Source organism: Syngnathus typhle, linkage group LG10 (genome assembly GCF_033458585.1).
Source record: "Syngnathus typhle isolate RoL2023-S1 ecotype Sweden linkage group LG10, RoL_Styp_1.0, whole genome shotgun sequence".
NCBI classification, from domain to species: Eukaryota; Metazoa; Chordata; class Actinopteri; order Syngnathiformes; family Syngnathidae; genus Syngnathus; species Syngnathus typhle.
Genome location: NC_083747.1, coordinates 6,165,269 through 6,185,873, shown reverse-complemented (window position 1 = coordinate 6,185,873; position 20,605 = coordinate 6,165,269). Strand labels below are relative to the sequence as shown.

General features: G+C 39.3%; 1 long non-coding RNA gene across 4 annotated transcripts in view; it reads right to left on the bottom strand.

Moving 5' to 3' along the window:
- The window catches only part of LOC133161312 (uncharacterized), a 52,030-nt gene extending 31,632 nt beyond the window's left edge, over positions 1–20,398 (bottom strand). The window contains exons 1-3 of one of the 4 annotated variants that reach the window (XR_009716057.1): positions 19,924–20,398; positions 19,503–19,852; positions 18,533–18,807 (exon numbers count right to left, since the gene is read on the bottom strand). This is a non-coding gene — a long non-coding RNA (uncharacterized LOC133161312). The remainder of the gene's footprint in view (positions 1–18,532; positions 18,808–19,502; positions 19,853–19,923) is intronic. The other 3 variants (XR_009716059.1, XR_009716056.1, XR_009716058.1) reach the window with 3 other exon arrangements.
- Between the last annotated feature and the right edge of the window lie 207 nt (positions 20,399–20,605).

The window sequence follows — 20,605 nt, the reverse complement described above, 5'->3', positions numbered from 1 at the left end:
GTGAGGATAGTCACACTACAGCTGCTTTGTATGAATAACATTTCATGTGCAATAATCTGTGATTTTCTTGTCACAAAAATTGCACACGAGCACAGATGGGGAATGGCATCAACCTTTGCCGCATTCACACATCTGTCTGTTCATCTCCCATAAACACACTATATACACACACACGGTACCTCAAGTTAGATATTGATGAATAAGTAACAGAATTTAGACATTGGTGCAAATTAAACAACATATGTCACAGAAAGTTCTTAGAAAACTATCAAATGTTATGAGTGAACAAGTGCACTCATATCAGCAGCCTGAATCACCATATTTTTCAAATTTGATGAGTATGACCAGTCAAAAAATGCACCATGTGGAACAAACAATGAAGTTGCTCCGGAGTATAAGTGGCATTGTTTTCTGGAAATGTAATTTTACTAAAAATGACAGTTGAAAAGTTGAGTTCAAATGCACACGTAAAATCCCTAAAGTGTCCTAATTGTGGGTCTTTTTGATTGTTATTCAAATTTGCCGTTGGGTTGTTCATGGTGCCTCAAAATAGGAGTGTCGGCGTGCACTCTAGATGATCCGATTGGGAATACGGACGCCGAGTGTATTAGGCTGCTCAAAAACAAGCTACTGATTGGTTTATAACATAAGCTGCATTTAGAAATTAATTAATGGAACGAGAGTGCTCTACGGCTCTCCGAACACGCACACCTTCTGAGTTGTTTTAGGACACCAGAGTGAATTTTCAAACGAATTGTACTGACGGCAGCGAGTTAGTTCTGGTTAGACCAAATGTCCGCTTTTAACTACGGAAAAACTGGAACCTATCCTAGCTGACTTTGGGCAGTAGGCGGGGTACACTCAGAACAGGTTGCCAGCCAATGAACCCCGCACCTCTGAAATATGAGGCGATGTGCTAACCAGTGCCCCACTATCGTCAAAGTATATTTCACAATTTTTAACTTTCTTAATGGTTGAACATTACCCAGCTAAATGTCAAATAATCAATGGAAACACAGAATACAGATGATCGTGCATATGTACAGAAGTGGTTTGCCAGTACTCCAATTAACAGTCAAAGCTGAAAAAAGGTCATTACAAAGCTGAGTAGGACACTTAGTCACGCTGATACATGAACACATGCTTGATTAATAATTATGTAGCAAATGTAATCTTTATTATAGTTCTCAAGGACAAATCAAGTATAGTCCATGTCTGGCGATACAAGAATCATGATGATTTCCTGGATTAACCAAGAAAATACAGCTACAATTTGGAAACTAGCAAATGAATTCTATACACTCCCCTTAAACAAACACACACACAAGAAAGCATGCACACACACACACACGCACAAAACCAACCGCTGCTCCCATAGGCTTTCACACCTTTTCAGAAGGTACTTGTTGAACAAGTTGTTCAACGTCAATGTCAGGACATCCAGATGTGCGAACAGACCGTTTTAGACTGAAAAACGAGGTAGAGAAACCAGGTCAACTGGTGCAGCATGTGTGTCTGCAGGCATCTACAGATCAAAAGACAAGAGACCAACTGAACGAACATCTGCACGTCTGGACTTGTCTCAAGTGACTCGGAAATTTGTTGAAGGTGATTTGTGTCTTACCCTTGAAGCAATTAAACTGACATTTTTAAATGTCCTATGCTGTTTCTAAACATTTCAAGAAGCATATTTGTGATCACTGGAGCCATGTCTCTCAGAATGTTACATGGAGTCACTGGTCCACACATATGGTGCTATTTACACAGAACAGGTGGTGGGGCAGTCGACACTGACAAGTGTGATAGCAACAAATGGACACACAGTCTTGTTATCACTGTTCTTGTTTCATTTATAACCATAAATCAAATATTAGGTATGACATTCAACCTCGTGTTGCCTAATTGAAGAGAAAAACAAAACTGGATTACAGGGGTCTCATAATTTGTACTTCTGTTGTCACAAATGATGAAACAACAACATTAAGACAAGGTGACAGATAATGTTTGCATACATGTCTATTCAATAAGCGGGCTGTGGGCTACATGCGGCCCGAGGGACCAGCCTGTGGTCCAACCTGCCTGAATTGAACTGAATTCAAGAAATGCAGAGGGTTTTTCAGTTCGCAAGATTTTAAAAATTCCACAGTGAATGAAACATTTGCGTATCTTACCAATATTGCTGACAGTGCTGTTTTCATCCATTAATGTTTATGGCCCGGTTATATGTTAAGTCTTGATTAGAAAGTTATTTTCCATGGATGAACCCCATTGTTTCATCTTGTCTCACATTTAAGGCACTGTTATCCTATTATTTCTTTGTCTTACATTTTCTCTTCTCCCCTTTATTTGGGTATCTTTAAAATCAATACAAATATCTAAGGAAAAAAACAAAAATATACGTGGAAAATTTTAAAATAACAAGCTTGCCATGAATGAATATTTCATTTACGCCACTCTGAGGCTGCTGCCGCCCCAGGAATGACAACCCTTGTTGGGATTCTGTCGCATCAAGCCAGCGGATTTGAATGCTAAACCCATTAACCGAGCATCACTCACAGTCAGAGCTGGCGATGATAAATAACCCAACCAGAGGAATCTGATTAGGGAGATGGAGGCGGGAGATCTGAGGGAATGAGTAACAGCAATGTTGCTGTTATCAGCCCTCAGTCAGATTGGAAATTGCATACCGAGACAACATGAAATGTTCATCTGCAATGAGTTGTGGCAGCTTGTTTCCCAAAACACAAGTTGGGACCCAAAATTGGGTCTAATATTTTATTACTGATAGTTTGCAATTAAATGAAAGCTGAATTTTGCACGCTGGTGTGTTTTTAAGCCAACTAATATGCACAACATGCAGGCTGTTAGAGTATTAGATTAGTATTAGTGTATTAGAAGTGGGAGAATATGGGGACTTTTGCAATGCCTTGATGGTAAGGGAGCTGCCTGCTGGGAAGTAAATCAGTCATTTTCATCGGACAGTCATCTTTACATCAAATAGGTTTCCAATTCAAATATAAAGTCATGTAAAGTAAATCGGGAGGCACATTTCATTAATCACTGAATCTGAATTCTCTTAAAGTCCCTCTCATGTCATTTAATTACTTTTTCTGCTAATCTTGCTGGGTCCTTCACTGCGCTTTGTGGTTTCTTGCATATTTCAATTTTCCATATTGCAAAATTCCCACTGGGGGGTACAGGTTACCAGAGTAAATCTGCCTTTAAAGTTGTTACATTTCCTAGTGTATTTCCAAGCCCAGGTTTGGGTGTAGTGAACTCAAAGTCAAAAAAAGAGTATCCTTTTCACTCCTGATCAGAGCGGAGACATTTATGTAGGTATTTTTTTCATATCTTGCGGAGAAACACAAGAGTGTGCATCAAACCCAATGAATCATTGTAGCAATCAATTCACTGAACACTTATTACACTTATTGTCATTTTTAATATATTTTTAGGATTGCCCCCCCCCCCCCCCCCCCCCCCTGGCCACAGCACAGTTATGAAGGAAGTGAGTTTGGTGGTGACATCTCACATATTGTCAGCCATGGAAAAGGCAAACATAGCAATAATTATTATTATTAATTATTAGGAGGAAATTGAATTTAGCACTACTAGTTCATTGACGAGAATGTCTATACCTCCTGCATGGAGACTCTCACAGGTTTCCTAAGCCTACACTGTGAAAAAACAAACACATGCTCACATCCATTGATTGACCTTTCCTCCCAAGTGTTATTAATAAATGCAGGTTGCATTAGGAAAGGTTAATGAGCAAAAGTGTCAAAAGTGCTCACATGGAATACAAACAAGAATGGTAAACGCATGGTCACTTGACACGTTTTATTTTTTCTCTATTATTATTTTAGTCATACCAACCATATGCATTCTTGAAAATGAAACATGCATTTATTCATAAATGGGAATGTATTTGCCTATAGTGAAATACAAAAACCCAGTCTAGCACCCCTCCACAGAGTTAGTCTGCCCCTCATGCTAGACTTGTATTGTGCACAGAAAATCTTTCTCAAATGTTGAAAAGATTATCCAGTCATTCAGTTCACGTTTTTGAAAAAAAAATCCATGCTGAATATCTGTGTCTCATTTATACTATACTGTAACATCTCAAATGCTCAGTATTGTATAACATTCCTTAAAAAAGTGGAATAATTGATGTGTATTCATTTAAATCTCTTTGTGTCTCTTTTGCTTGGTCGCTTTCTCTCACACGGTATGTGGGTCAGTTTTACGATGGTGTCAGTGGCTGGACTCAGCAGCAACATATTTGCATCAGTCATCCCAACTAGACCGTGAAGGGAGACGGATTTCCCTGCTCAGCTGTGCCAGTGAGTCAGAGAAAAATACCCTCATAAAAGCTGGCTGGACTGAAGCAAGGCCTGAGGGTAAGTTGAACTGAAGTAAGCCGCCAACTTTGGGCCTTTGGCTTTTGGCAATGCAGATTTATTGTAAGTAGAAAGCAGTGTGTCAATATACAGTATGCACATAAGTCATGAAAAAGCTCTGGACCAATTTAAAATAAACATATAGTACAAAATATAGCCTTGAAAAGATGCTAGTACTAAATCTGTCAAATAACAATCTCTTGTGGTGAGCTTTTACCAAAGATGTTGCTGTAAAACCAAACATGTGACATAACTGTTTTGAACAGTGACAACAAAAATTACTTTTGTCACCATGGTAAAAGTAAAGAAGAGAAAGTCACAATTATTAAACTTGATCTTAGTTCTAATTGCACAAGAAGAGGTGTGGTGGGAAAACATGCTGAGCTATGAGCTGTTTTGCAACACTTGTGATGGTACAAACCTAATTCTGCTAGGCAACCAAAATAGGCTGCTTGTGTGCTCCAGGGTTGAATGTGAGCTCACTTGTGCAGCCAATGCAAAAGCAACCACATTCACCCTCTAATTAAGCTTGCTCATCCCAAATTTAGAAGACTCGGATGAAAAAAAAAAAAAAAAAAAAAAAAGTCTATGCAAAAAGCAGCTTAGGGGCATCCCCAAAATTGAACATTTGGCTGTGATTGCAACTGTGAGGCTTAATTAATTTAATAGGGAGGCTTGTCAGGACATATAAAAATAGTTGGGGACACTATTATGGAATTATGCTGAGGCAGAAAGGTGGTTAATTAAAGTCACAGAGAGCAGTAATTGCAGCAGCCATGATGACTCCTTTTCTCACCTTTTGGTCATTTAAAAATATACAGAACAACAAAGCTAAAGAAGGGAGGATGCAAACATAGAGGGAGTGATGAAAGTCACTCTGACTCATTACCGCAGTAAACCCTCCCTTCCCTCCCACTCTCTTCACTGCCTCTGAAGTAAGTCATATGAACTTGTATGAAATTGGTGTTTGCTGTATTTCTTTTTTTCATGTCAATCTGGACTTGGGTCAGCTGAGAGTCAGCAAGCTGGGCCTTGATCCCAAATTCCCACTCTGGTAAACCTTCAACTCCAAAAAGACCCCTACTGCTACTTTCAGCTCTTCATCTCGCTTCACTTCACAAAGAGCTTTGTTGATAAAGCCACTTTGGAGTGAGAAGATTTGACTCACCTTCTCACACTGTTTGGGGATAAGTGTGTTTGCTTTAAAGATGTTCACATCTGTCAGAAGAGTGCAATTGGAATGCTACAATCAGATCCCAATGCAAAAGCTCTCTAATGTCAACATGAAATTGCAATACTCCGAAGCGGGCATCACAATACATACGCACATAGTATGAAACATAATGTGAATGCTCATAACTGTCATTTAGTTATTGTCATGGCATGGCTCCATTTGGCAGACCCGACTTGCTGAGAACAAGCTGAGAAGAACACAGTGCACGTACACACACACACAATTTATCAGTGATATCACTAGCTGTGCAGAGAACACTTTATTTGCCAAGGCAACATTCTGCTGGCAAATGTGAGAATCCCAGTAGTAGAATGTTCTGCTCACTTTGCACTCATGCAGTCTGTCGTTATCTGTTTCTCACTCATAGGAATGAGAAGTATGCACCGAGTCTGCTCAAAAATGTCCTTGTTGACATACAGGCGACACAAAGTGAGTTCAATACTGCAGTCAGTAGGCTGAAGAATCATCAGTGGTGGACCCTGCAGGTGGTATTTTTCCTGCACCTACTGTGTTTGAGTCTCTCTTGCCAAGTGGAGGAAATGTTGCGCAATGTCAACTTATTAATGTGCAGAAAAATGCAAATAATGTTTTAACTAAAATAGCAGCTACATTCCTCTACAACAGGGAATAAAGATAACTCAGTTTTAGAAGCATAAATGGTTTCCTCCCTTTTTTTGCTCCCTGCCATAACATAACATTTGCTTATTTTTATATTATTTTAATATATTTACAAACCTTGTGAAAGAGAACAACAATTTCCTTGGAGGCAGCTTTGGCAAGGGATGAATTGCCTGCCTTTATATGGAAGATTATAAAGTGAAATAAATCATGTAATGAGTAAACTATCCAGAGCAGATAGCCTTGGGTCTTGTTTTCCCCAATTAAATTCAGATATATATTTTTCAATGGACATGGTTTGAATAAACAGCAGGCGAAGAAACTAAAAAAAAGATTGCGCTAGTAACATTACTTGCTATGATAGATGGTTAATAGCTGTGGTTCTTATTTTGCCCTAAAGTCAAAGTGGAATAAAGGGCAAATATAGGGAAACACATAAGTCATATAAAGCTGCAAGTGAGGCTTTCAGTTGACCCCTTTGACCTGCACCAAAACTAGAGTGGATGCAAGTAATAGCGCCCTGAGGCAGCACAAATGTTTGTGTGGGTTAATGGGCAAATGAGAGAAATAGGTGTGCAAGCATGTGTGCTACAGTCTGTTTTGTGTGTGCTTGCGCATATGCATGCTTTCAAACGTGTGCGAATGTGTGTGTGTGCGCGCGTGCGTGCGTTCGTGTGGCTGTCAGCTCAAGAAACAACAAACCTCGAGGCTGTGACAGACGGACTCTAAACCACGTTACCGACATACCCCAATGCCTTGCTTAATAGTGCATGAGATAAGAATACTTGGATTTCAAAATATCCACCCCTCACCCCACCTTAACACTTCAGAAAGTGTGTTTATATGGCTCTCAAGTGAGAGACAATGGCTCCCGTCCTGGATGGATAAGCTAAAAAAAAATTCATGTGAACTCGACTGGATCAAAGTCCAGAATATGGGTGAAATGCCACTTTCTTTTGGTCACATACACACAATCGGTGTGTGATTGTAAATGTCTACACTGGGACAACACATACACACAGGCATGCAGATAAACAAACACAGATGCACCAGCTGATACACTGCTTACATGGACACGCGGACTTTGAGGGATGCAAACAAGTTGACGTTGACATGGACAAAACAAACACAATCTCCTCCATACCCATCCACTAGTCCCCACTGTGGAAAAGCTACCCGTTTTACTTCACATGTCAACTGAATAAATGCAAATTAATTGACTAAATTAAAGGACAAAAGACGTCACATAGTGGTTCATGTGAAGTGCATTTGGTAATTGAGGTAATTTGAGATGAGAAAAGTAATGTGAAACTGGAAACAAGACTTGATTCATCCGTTTTGAGCCAAGTTAAACTGAAGACTGGAAACCTGTCAAGCCGCAAGCTCCCACAAGGTTCCGATTCAATGCTCTCGTAACGATAGCAAGATATTGAGCACACCCTTGCTTACAGGCACGCTACAGGTTGACTTGTGAGAAAAAAATTAGAGACATGAATAATGCTGCATGCAAAACAACTGACTGGTGTGAGAAAACAAGACATACCGTATAGAACAGAGTGAACCAAAGTCTTACGTACTTAAGGTCCAACAGAAAACTTAACTCACATGAACAAGGACAACATGTATTTCTTCCACAGCTTTGAAAAAGAAATGCCTGACAGCCAACGGGATTAACTGCTGTCCACAATTTAATATATGACCACAGTGAAACATCAACCTTGACAGAGTAATGGAATTTTCCCAAGGACAAGAGGACTTTGCAAACACACAAACTTTGTCCAGATCTAGCCTGAGCCTAACAGGGATAAAATGATATCAGGTTTCATCAAATTATTTATTTTCCCCCTATTTTTGTGGCCTTGTAAAATATTTTTAGATTCTTTAGAAGCTTCTGAGACAGATGAGTCAGCACAAAGGGACTTCATCTATTCATTGCAACAGATAGACGTTCCTCTGAGGCAAGAATTATACAGACGCTTGTCAAAAAGTCAGAAGTTACCCTTTCAAGAAAATGCAAATTAGTACTTGAAGTTTTTTTGGGTTGAGAAGTAATGTTTAATATCTGCATCTGCTAACACTTGCTGTCACTGTCAAATTTGCATTTCTGTCTGACATCATTTCTGTCAGTGTGGCGACAAGTGAACTGTAGTTGAACTTTTTCAGGTGGGCCAACTTGTCTCTCTGTGTGTCTGTTTCGGCACAGCATCCTACCTGCTTGTCAGTGTGGGAATCAGACTGAAAAATTAAGTCAGCGATTGAAATTAAAAAGCTGATGGGTTAGAAAAGTGTGAATACATTACAGGGAGAAACCAATTCTGTTTGGTGAGGAGTGTAAACAGCTGCTGTTTGCGAGCTCTATATGTCTATGGCCGCAGTTGATTTTGTCAGCAGCTTTCATTACAGCAAACAGATAAGAGCATCAGGGATCTAACTACGCATCTGGCACTAACACAACTGTCAGTGTACAAGCACACAACAGGAGTCTCAAAACTACAACAACTGGCAGGCAGAAGAGAGACGGAAAAAGACATTAAAACAAACTCTCGGCTGATCAGATTGGTGTAAATGTTTCTAAAATTGGCTTTTATTGGCAATATTCAGTTGTTGTATTTTTGACTACATTTTTTTTACTACTTCTTTTTAGGATTACACAGTTATTTATTAATCTAGTTTTTGACAGCTATCTGGAAGTTAACCCTGCCCATCCGTTACGGTGTGAAGAATACTGCATAATTTAGAGCATGTGTCAGGCTTACTCAGCTCGTTTCTCAGCGAAAGATGAATCCTTGACCTCTTCAGGAAACAAATTTGATTTCTCGGCGAACACTGAATGGTTAGGCTTCCAAACTACCAAACAGCTTTGCCTGTGGGCTAGACAGTGCCTATGAATCACAAACACGGTACAACTAGTTGGCATGCAAATCAAATTTTGATTAGCCATAACATAAACAAGTCGATGTTGCAGTAACTTTGTGAGACACTGCTGGAAAGAGGGCAAACAATGGTCAATATCCTATGCATTTTAATTTCACACATTTCGAAAAGGCTGAAATAGCATGAGTCCTTATTCAACAACATTCATACATAAGAGTTTAGAATTATTAACTTGAAAGTTTTATAAATAATAGCGTCAATGTTCCAGTCAAAATACACAATTTTTTGAAAGTTACTCATTAGCAATATTAACACAGCTAAAATAAATTGCTTAGTCAATCTGTATTCAGTTCCACAAAATGCTCTTGCTTAACTATCACGTGCTGCATATGAACCATGTAGTAATGTGTCCTGTATATCCAGCGGTATTGCACCATGAAGCTCCTACATTATTGAGAGTTGGGCACTTACTTGGGGTTTATTCATCCCATTTCCAGCCACTTAGATTATGAATTGCACTAGACTGGAAAATCATGTCGATGCAGAATGTCTCTTGGGGTACTACTCATTGCCTCAGGCATAATGTGACCCCAGGTTTTTTTTTTCCCATTTTACTTTAAATCTTGTAGCAAAAAAAAGAAAAAAGAAAACATTCAAAGACAAGTATTGTTCATATTGTGATACATTTTGATGCTAAGTACCTAAATAATGAATCACAATTAATGCGATATATAAGAACAATTCTTGGTTCTTTGGTCATTGCATGCTAATGTTATATGTGAATAAGTGTAATGATCATGATAGGTTTTCCTTCGTTTAAAACACAATTGTTATTGTGACTGGGTTGGCAGTGGAATGTAACAGCACTGCATGATACTGGATTTCCACAGAAGTGTCTGGTGCAGACTGATTAATAAATGACTCACAGTAATGAATATCAACATTAGGAGAGGTAATGGACATTTGACTAAATGGCTAACTATGAATGTTCTGAATTCCTGTTTCCATGCCGTCATTATATTCAACAGACAAAACATTCCTTTCGGAGTTTGCCAATCAAAGGTCTGCGTGATACAACTACTTACAGAGGTTTCCATCTATACTTGAAAAGAATTGCTGGCAGTATGAATGAAGACCATAACTCTGTACGTAAACACGTGCCAAATAGCAAGATATTAAAGGCTAGGATGAATATAGAAAAAAAATGAATGTGTAAAAGAAAAAAGGTTAGATATTAAAAGGCTAAAGGAGCCCGAGTCCCCTTGGTTGAATACATGAATTCCACATTGTGATATCAGTGTAAATCCACAGAGAATGGTTGTTTGGATGTGTTTACAGAAGATGAAAACAGCCCCTTTTGTCCAGAGAAGCCTGATATGGCGAGTTAGTCTTGCATTACGTATAATCTTATTCATCACCCTATTCCCAGGTAAGTTATAAAAAATATATCTGTAACAAAACAGAATCTGATTCAATACTATTCAACCATAGAGCCCAATTCTGACAATGTACTACAGAGAATAGAAAAGGCATGATGGGGGTGTGGGGGGGTACTGAACTGTTTTGGATTATGCAGCTGAAGGCTCAGTACCCTGACTGTGGCAAACATACAGCAACACAACAACACACACTCTTTAATACACAACTCTAATCTGATAGTTGTATCTGAACATGATTATAGCACACTGCAATACTCCAATGAAAACAGTGTCAGCAGTCACAGGACATCGGTTAGTAATTGTATTTGTGGAAGCATATCAAACTATAACACCTGCTTTCCAATCTAGTTTTTAAATAAGGATTACCAAAGTGATGCAAAGATGAAGAGAAGCATCATGGCAAAAGGAGAAAAAGAAATTAAGATGAATCGTTTTACTTTATGTAATATTTTAAGTTAAGACTTAAAAAATACTTTTTTTTCTTGGTGGACTTTGCTTTCATTTTGGTGTTCATCGGTCTGATAATATGATGGAGACAAATCTTTGCATAGGTTTTCTTCCAATGTATTTTTGCACTGCATTGCCATTCCCAAAACATGCCAATCTCCTGTTTGATTAGCTATCAGTCATGCAATCCTATGATTCTATTTTTACTGTGCAAATAAATAAGCAGAACCTACTACTCGAACAATAGAGCAGGCAAATTATAATCATGAATTTTTCTTTTTGCTAACATATTTTTGGAAATCTGACTGAACAGATTGGGGTGGTACAAAATCTTGTATACTATATATTCAACACTAAATTACCATAGAGCAAGTAGTAATTAAAATGCAGTTGCATACTGTAATTCTTATGAGATTTTTTATATCATGACAAGCATGGCCACATTTGAACAAATAACACTAATAAAATGGATAACACCAGCCATAAAAATAAATAATGTAACACAGCATGCTGGTGGAATGACCATGAATGAATGGGATATGTAGTAAGAATGAGATGCAAAGACACAAAGGAAAGGAAAGTGCTCTATAAAAGCTGTCACCCATATGATTTACTGAATGACTATCAAAGTATTAAAGCCCAGCAGTCCTGATACCACTATGCACGCTAGTGTTCATCCTCTGATGAAACATGGCTGTATCTGTTGGTGTCTATAAATCACTTCTTTATAATCTCCTAACTACCACTACCAGACAATAACAGATTTATCTGTGATGAAATCCTGGTATTTACACTGTGCGCCTGTCTTCTAAGCCATTCAATCTGCATATCTAAATCTTTATGCTCCCATGTGGCAAGATCTACACACTACACACACACACACACACACACACACACACACACATATATATATATATATATATATATATATATATATATATATATATGTACATATATATACACACACACACCGTGTGCGCGTGTGTGTGCGTGCGTGTATTGTATGAGCAGCAGATTAAGCTTTGACAGAACCTTAGTCTTTAGAGAGATTATCAGGCCATAACCCAGACAGCAACATGCTGTGCATTTGAAGTTATAGTAAATTGACCTGTAATCGACAGACAGGCAGACAAACAGACAGACGGCAGGTTGAGGCTGTCATTATTAACAATGTGTTGACACCAACTATGTACCTGGACGAGGGCAAATGAGGAGAAGACAGAAACATCTTCAGACATGAGGACATCTTAATTAGTAATCAAATGTTAAAATTGTACAAAATGTATATAGCCATTTGCAACAGGAAAAAGTCGAGAATGAACTTCATTTTATTATGTACAATTATCACTTAAAAATTAAATGTTGAATGAAATTGACATCACGTCTGTTATTGGCCCAGGTTACAACAAATTACACGGGGAGATTATGCTTCTCTTTGGGTAATCTTGATTTTATAACACTTATAGTATCTTTTAAATAATGTGTATGCATATATACGCCTAAATATGTATAGTTATTCAATATATCTACTGCAATTTCACAGTCGATGTCTGGTATGAAATGTACTTTTAATTGTAATTATGTATTATTATTATTATTTTTAAATAAACATTTATGTTAAAACTTGTCTGGTGTTTTATTCCTTGTTTTTATATTCTTCAATTAAAACATAAAAATCAGACATTTGGTTAATTGCTTTATATGACAATATGTGATTTATGTTGTTATATGAGTTGGTGTCCCCCAAAATAACAAATGTCGGCATAACGGAATTTTTTATCAACCTTTTATTCAAACACAAACACATTCAGTATAATAACACCATCAAACACAATCCAACGAATACAAAATTAAAACATCAATGTCGACAAAACGTGTGTCGGCTGGCGTTGTACCTAATAGTGTGTCCGACTGACGTCACAACTAAACAGCCAATCAGAAAGTGGGGGTGAGGGCGGGTGTGGCACTTCACTTTCTGTGAAGCTTTGACCATGATTTTTCCCTAAAGAAGAGGCCTGTGATTAGGTACACCTGAAAATGGCGGTGTACCTAATGGTGCGTCCGAATGACGTCACAGATCAAACAGCCAATCAGGAGGTGGGGGTGAGGACGGGTGTGGCACTTTTCATTTTCACTTAAGCTTTTTCCCTAATGAAGTGGCCTGTGATTAGGTACACCTCATGGACACTTCAATAGGTTCACTACACGAGGTAAAAATAAAATAAAGAATAAATAAATAAATAAAGTGTAGCGAACGATTCTTTTGAGCAAATCTTTTGAGTGAACCGATTCTAAAAATTCAGTTAACTGGAATGCACATCACTAGTACAACAGAGTGGAAACGCCTGAGGACTGTCAGGTCGAAATAGCCAACTGGTTAGTGACATGGGCTCTTGCACAGAAAGAATTTGGTTCGATTCTAGGTGTCAGCATACATCTAAAGTTTTAGAATTGGAACCTCGCCTTGTATGCATATGCAAACAAATGCAAGTATCTATGTGTAAATAAATAAGGTGGCTTATCCAAAGTTTTAGCTCCTGCAGAACGTTAAAATGACCAAAATCTTTTCATGCTGGTGTGTTTAACGAGGGTCACTTGGAAAACATATTGGAACGTGGCCCCGAGGACTAGAGCTTGACACCTGTGACCTTTGACCATGATATTTCCCTAATAAAGTGGCCTGTTATTAGGTACACTTGAAAATGGCGGCGTACCTAATGGAGTGTCCGTGTGATTCCCTCGTTAAGTGCACCTGCGTGAAAAGTTTTAGCTCCTGCAGAACGTGAAAGAAGCTAAAACTTTTCACGCAGGTGTTTTTAACGAGGGTAACTTGGAAACCATATTGGAACGCGGCCCGAGGACTAGAGCTTGACACCTGTGACCTTTGACCATGATATTTCCCTAATAAAGTGGCCTGTTATTAGGTACACTTGAAAATGGCGGTGTACCTAATGGAGTGTCCGTGTGATTCCCTCGTTAAGTGCACCTGCGTGAAAAGTTTTAGCTCCTGCGGAACGTGAAAGAGGCTAAAACTTTTCACGCAGGTGTTTTTAACGAGGGTAACTTGGAAACCATATTGGAACGCGGCCCGAGGACTAGAGCTTGACACCTGTGACCTTTGACCATGATATTTCCCTAATAAAGTGGCCTGTTATTAGGTACACTTGAAAATGGCGGTGTACCTAATGGAGTGTCCGTGTGATTCCCTCGTTAAGTGCACCTGCGTGAAAAGTTTTAGCTCCTGCGGAACGTGAAAGAGGCTAAAACTTTTCACGCAGGTGTTTTAACGAGGGTAACTTGGAAACCATATTGGAACGCGGCCCGAAGACTAGAGCTTGACACCTGTGACCTTTGACCATGATATTTCCATAATAAAGTGGCCTGTTATTAGGTACACTTGAAAATGGCGGTGTACCTAATGGAGTGTCCGTGTGATTCCCTCGTTAAGTGCACCTGCGTGAAAAGTTTTAGCTCCTGCGGAACGTGAAAGAGGCTAAAACTTTTCACGCAGGTGTTTTTAACGAGGGTCACTTGGAAAACATATTGGAACGTGGCCCCGAGGACTAGAGCTTGACACCTGTGACCTTTGACCATGATATTTTCCTAATAAAGTGGCCTGTTATTAGGTACACTTGAAAATGGCGGTGTACCTAATGGAGTGTCCGTGTGATTCCCTCGTTAAGTGCACCTGCGTGAAAAGTTTTAGCTCCTGCGGAACGTGAAAGAGGCTAAAACTTTTCACGCAGGTGTTTTAACGAGGGTAACTTGGAAACCATATTGGAACGCGGCCCGAGGACTAGAGCTTGACACCTGTGACCTTTGACCATGATATTTCCCTAATAAAGTGGCCTGTTATTAGGTAGACTTGAAAATGGCGGTGTACCTAATGGAGTGTCCGTGTGATTCCCTTGTTAAGTGCACGTGCGTGAAAAGTTTTAGCTCCTGCAGAACGTGAAAGTGAACAAAAACTTTTCACATACAAGGCGCAGTTCCAATTCTGAAAGACCATCTACATGTGTACTGACACTTGGGATTGATCCGGTTTCTTTCTGTGCAAGAGCCCATGTCACTAACCAGTCGGCTATTTCAACCTGGCAGCCCTTGATCGTCTCCACTCTGTTGTACTTACCAGTGATGTGCATTCCAGTTAAGAACTGAATTTTTAGAATCGGTTCACTCAAAAGATTTGTTCAAAGGAATCGTTCACCGAATTAGGTACAACGTCATTTTCAGGTTCGTTCGCGAAAATTCACGAGTGAGTGACAGACAGCGTTGCTGCTATGCCAGCCGACACATTTTTGCACATTCTATCCCATCATCTTGGTCTCTGTCACACCTTTTTCCTCCTTTATTTTCTGCCCATCATTAACACTCATGTTTCCCCCCTCTTCATATCCATCTATTCCTTCCTTCAAATGCTCTTCCTGCTGAATAGTCATAAAAAATATATAATAATTCATCCCTGTCCCCCAATGTGGGGATGTATTAGCATACCAGCAGAGCGTGCTAAGTTATCTCACAGCACCAGGCGCTGTGTGGTAATACTAAGCTCTGATTATTTGCAATAGGATGAGAATTAGAACTGTCCCTACAATTCGTTGTGGTGAGACTAATGCTATGTTTTAGCGCACTGTAATTTACTGTACTGTAGCTTTCGAGTACAGTAGTGTCCTTTCATTGATGGGCACAAAAGGGAAAATCAATCAAAATCCATCTTGGAAGCGATAATAAAGATTATTTTTGCAGTACACTTAACATTTCACAGGGGTGATCTAAGATCGCCCAAGATAGCTTTATATCATCTGCCCGTGTATGTCCGCTTACAGTTTGTTGTAAACTTATTTTGTGCATCCCTAGCACGCTAAGTTTAAAGGGAAAGAGACGATCCATTGTTTGTTCTCCTACAACTAATGATATTGACTAGATGGTGTTCTCGAGAATTTTTACCATTATTTACTATTCTTATTGTTGAAGTTATTGTATTCAGATCTGAATTATTCGTCCTAATACATTACTCTGATGCTCAGATCCAACAGAGCAATATGTTTTTTTAATCTTCAATTGAATGAAAAGCTTAAATTAGTGTGATAGTAAAACCAGATGTAAAATATGCTGCAAAACCACTGCCCATTTTAACGACCGTCCCAGCTTAGTTACACATTTAAGCTTCAGAGCGAAAAGATGACATCGATTAAAGTGCTAATGTTGTCCTGTGTAACTCAGTGGATCGGCTTTAAAACTCATCTCCCACTGAGACAAAGCACAAAAGCACTTCCATAATACTCCCTCAAAATGTTAACGTTATGAAAACATCAATGTATTTGATAATCGTATAACTGATAAGCAATGTAATTATACTACAAAAAGTAAGGCAAAAGCATGAAATCCTCTGCAATGACTTGTCTACAAAAGGATCTTCCTGCTTCACAGAGAAATTTACCAGCTAGAAATCACAATGAAAATATCATAAAAGAAAAGTAGTTACAATACTCACTTCATTCCTCATTGGTTACCATTGCACAAACTAATGACATGAATATATTGTTTTTCATCACATTGACCTAACTTAAGTGCAAGCAGCTAGATTCAATTCCCACTCTACCAGCAATGTTTAGGTGTTAAAGTGATTGGTTCCCAACCTAAAGATTGTGGGCTTGAATCTGGACCCGTTTGACTTTGTAAAAGTGTCCTTGAACAAGATACTGAGCCAAATGCTTGTCATGAAAAGCTACACGACAGGCGCACTCCTGTCTTGTTTCAACAGCTCAACATGTTTTTTTCAAGCACACACGCAGACACACACATCTCCTATCCCTGCTAACCCTGTTTGCATGACTCATCAGCACCCATTCTATGCCACTGACCTATATCTGTCCTACCTGTGTGTCACCGTACCGTTGAGTGACCCACATTCCACTGATCCAGGCACTTCCATGCAGTGACCCATGGCAGATCCACGCGAAGACCAGGAGGTGGATGAATGCTGGTGTCCCAGTGGTAAAGCTTTCGAACATTAACAATTGCAGATTAATAATTAATAAGATACTCAAATACATCAATTTTGCCAGTCTCACACTCGGTCCTTCTGGAACTGCAATATTCTGTGTTTTTCAAATATTTTCAGTTCAGTTCAGTTTAGCCTTATTTTCATATTTGTGTGAAAATTACAAATAATTAAAGAGATATCCAAATTATGAAGTAGCCTATTGTAATTTAAGATTGTGTGCTTTATTGTTTTCACATATAATAGTGGAGAGACGACTGACCTTTAAATGTTTGTACTGTAATAGTTGAGTCTGCGGAATATGTGCCCACCCAATTGTGAAGTCAAACAATCAATGACTCTTTAGTTATTTCTGAAAATGTGTCTGTGAGAGTGCCAAAAAGTGTTCATGGTTGTGTTCCTCTGCAGCCAGTAAGGCACAGTCACAGTGACAATGAGATGCTGCAGGACCATGTGGTATGCAAAAAAAAAAAAAAGAAGGAGGAGGGGCTTGGATACTAACAACAGCTAGTACTCGCTCTCATTGGTTCTCAATGACATCATTGATAGGTGCTGCGAAAAGAATGAAAGGAGCATGAAGCTCTCACTCTCCCTTCAAACTCTTCCTTACATGCACAATTTGCACAGGTTACACATAAGTGAACCATTCAAGATTTTTCTCAGGACATAAATGCCTGCCTGAATTCACTTCAACCTTGAACGTAATGCAAATTTATCTTGCTCTCTCTCACCTAATAATCACAGAAAATAGTTTTGAACCCAACAAGAAAATAAACAAGTTCAAATGGCACCAGCAAATTTGTTCCAGGTTCCAGAGGTTGCATGATTAATTAATGAATTATTAATTCATTAATTAATTAATACTATTTGTTTCACATTGGGCGGCTCGGTGGCGCACTTGGGTAGCACGTCCGCCTCACAGTTAGGAGGGTGCGGGTTCGATTCCACCTCCGGCCCTCCCTGTGTGGAGTTTGCATGTTCTCCCCGGACCCGCGTGGGTTTTCTCCGGGCACTCCGGTTTCCTCCCACATCCCAAAAACATGCTTGGTAGGCCGATTGAACACTCCAAATTGTCCCTAGGTGTGAGTGCGAGTGCAAATGGTTGTTTGTCTCTGTGTGCCCTGCGATTGGCTGGCAACCGGTTCAGGGTGTCCACCGCCTACTGCCCGATGACGGCTGGGATAGGCTCCAGCACGCCCGCGACCCCAGTGGGGACTAAGCGGTACAGAAAATGGATGGATGGATGTTTCACATTGTCATGATACAATATAAGAGTTAAATAAGTTTCATTGAGTACCCACACAAAACTCAATGTTTGGCAGACGCATGTAGTTGTCCATCTTCCTGGCACTTTACAACCTAGTCATCTGTGAGGATAACTTACAGTGTCTCCCAATTATTATTATTTTTTGTTTGGAAAGCAAGTGGTGTGTGCATTCATTGTGAGAGAGGGTCCCTGACTGACATACAATGCAGTACAAAAGTTGCTGAACAAGTATGAAGTTAGGTCACTTACTTTACCACATAGGCTTAAAATTCAATAACTCTGCAATCCGCTGAACATTTAATCTCCAGAGTATATCCAGGTTTTTACATTTCCAAGTATGCCTTGAACACATCCCTCAAGGCAAAGCTGCTCCAGGAGTTTAAATCCCGAGTCCTCATCTTCTCCAAAAATAAAAGTATGCTGTCTCTTAATCCTCAAAGCTTCCTCATAGATGACTTTGGAGTTTCTCCATCTGCTTCCCAAAAATGTGAAGAACATTTAGTTGTCTGAGTTTTAGCTTCCAGCTAAAATCAAGAAAGAAAGAAAACAATTGTTAAAGAAAGAAAGAAAACAAGTAACAAAGAAGGAAAACTTAGATGTGGTCAATTTAAAAAAGCACTTCCTGTACTGATTAATCTATAATGTGCTTCGTAAACCCAGCGAGAGAAAAAATAAACTCGAGTAAGAGATCGACATTTTGGAGATCCTGTGGCTTCAGTTTTTTTTATGTGCTCAAAAGTAAAAGTAAAATTTACTTTGAGTGTAAAAAATGAAAGTTAAACATTTTGCACTCATTGAAAATCGTTTCAACTTTACAAGAAAAGTTGTTTCCTGGTGGATTTGTGCATCTTTCTCTAAGTTTTCTTTGTATAGACAGAGAACAAAGGAGCCTTTACTGTAACAAAGAAGCTGCTGAGTCTTATACCTGTTGATCTGCTTCCAGTAAACAAAAGTCAAGTTTTCAGCAACATATAAGTTTTTAGATCTTAGAATAAAGCCTTAACACCCCAGTTCATTCAAAATCGGTTATTAATTCATGCAACAAGTTTCTTCTTCTATTCTTACTGACTTTACACCTGATTGCATTGTTCTAAATTCCCATGGTGCATTCGAATCCTCGCAGGAACACGAATAAAGAGTTCGCGTATACATCAAGCTGTGTAATACTGTTTGCATGAAGAAACGGTGAATATAAACAATAAAACCACTTTTCCCCTACCTCCACGCGCACACACAAAAAAGGCGCATTCGCTGTGAACTTCTGACGAGCATCTGCTTTGTCCTCAGTCGCAACATCCCGAAGGAACAAAACAAAGCATCTACACAAACTCAGCTTCACTTCTGTTAAAGTTCACAATTATTAATTCAATTACACATACTGTACTTTGAGCATGATGACGTCTCTTCAAGTAGTGTCCAAAAAGCTCGCGATAGAGCATCAGACAAAGGAAAAGAGGGACCGCTCCTCTCTCTCTCTCCCGCCTGCCTACCAGTGTCTATGTCGCTCTACCTTTGCTGCTTTGTGCTCAAGTTTGAGCGCTGACGCACCAACAGGAGCGGCAACTTTTACTGGAAAAGAACATAAAAAATCACCCCGGGACCGGGGGCACACGCAAGTATGCATCTCAGGGGCAACTTACCTGAAGATGCTTTTCTCCGTGCGTGTGGTTGTGCGTCCGTGCGGGGTGGGAAAAAAAAATAAAGTTTGTTAGGACACATGCTGCTTTGTGTTGTGGAGTCCCCCCTTTGTCTACACGTGTGATAGATGGATGGGGCTCGTTTTAGCCGCGCCTAGTTCATTGCGCTCTCCAAACATGAGTCCCGCCCTCTCCAAGTCAAAACTATGCACATTTCTCCGCTATGGTGTCATTGTGGCTATTAGTGGACAACAATTAGGATACTTTTGTTGTTTATTTTTTTTGCCGGAAAATGTAATCTTCACAAAATATTACTGATATTAAAATAACTTGGTGTGACACTTTTCGTTCCTCTTAATAAATAATGCACAAAAAGTCAACTGTAGTGGTTTCTTACTGCACTTTTTGTTTTAATACATGTTGCATTCACTGTCCTGGATTTATGATTGGCGATGACCCTTGAAATAGCAACAGCAGTGAACAAAGACAGGAACAAAAGAAAAAGGTCTCATTCTAAATGTCTTTCTTTCCCTGGCCTGTCCTTGTCAGCGCTGTTCCTTGCGCCAACTAAACAGGTCCCTATGGACGCAGGTGTCTTTTGAGGTGTCCCTCTTTGTCTTATTAATTTATTTATACTTAGGTCCCTGCTGTGTCAGTACATTTTTGCTATCGCAAGTTACATTTC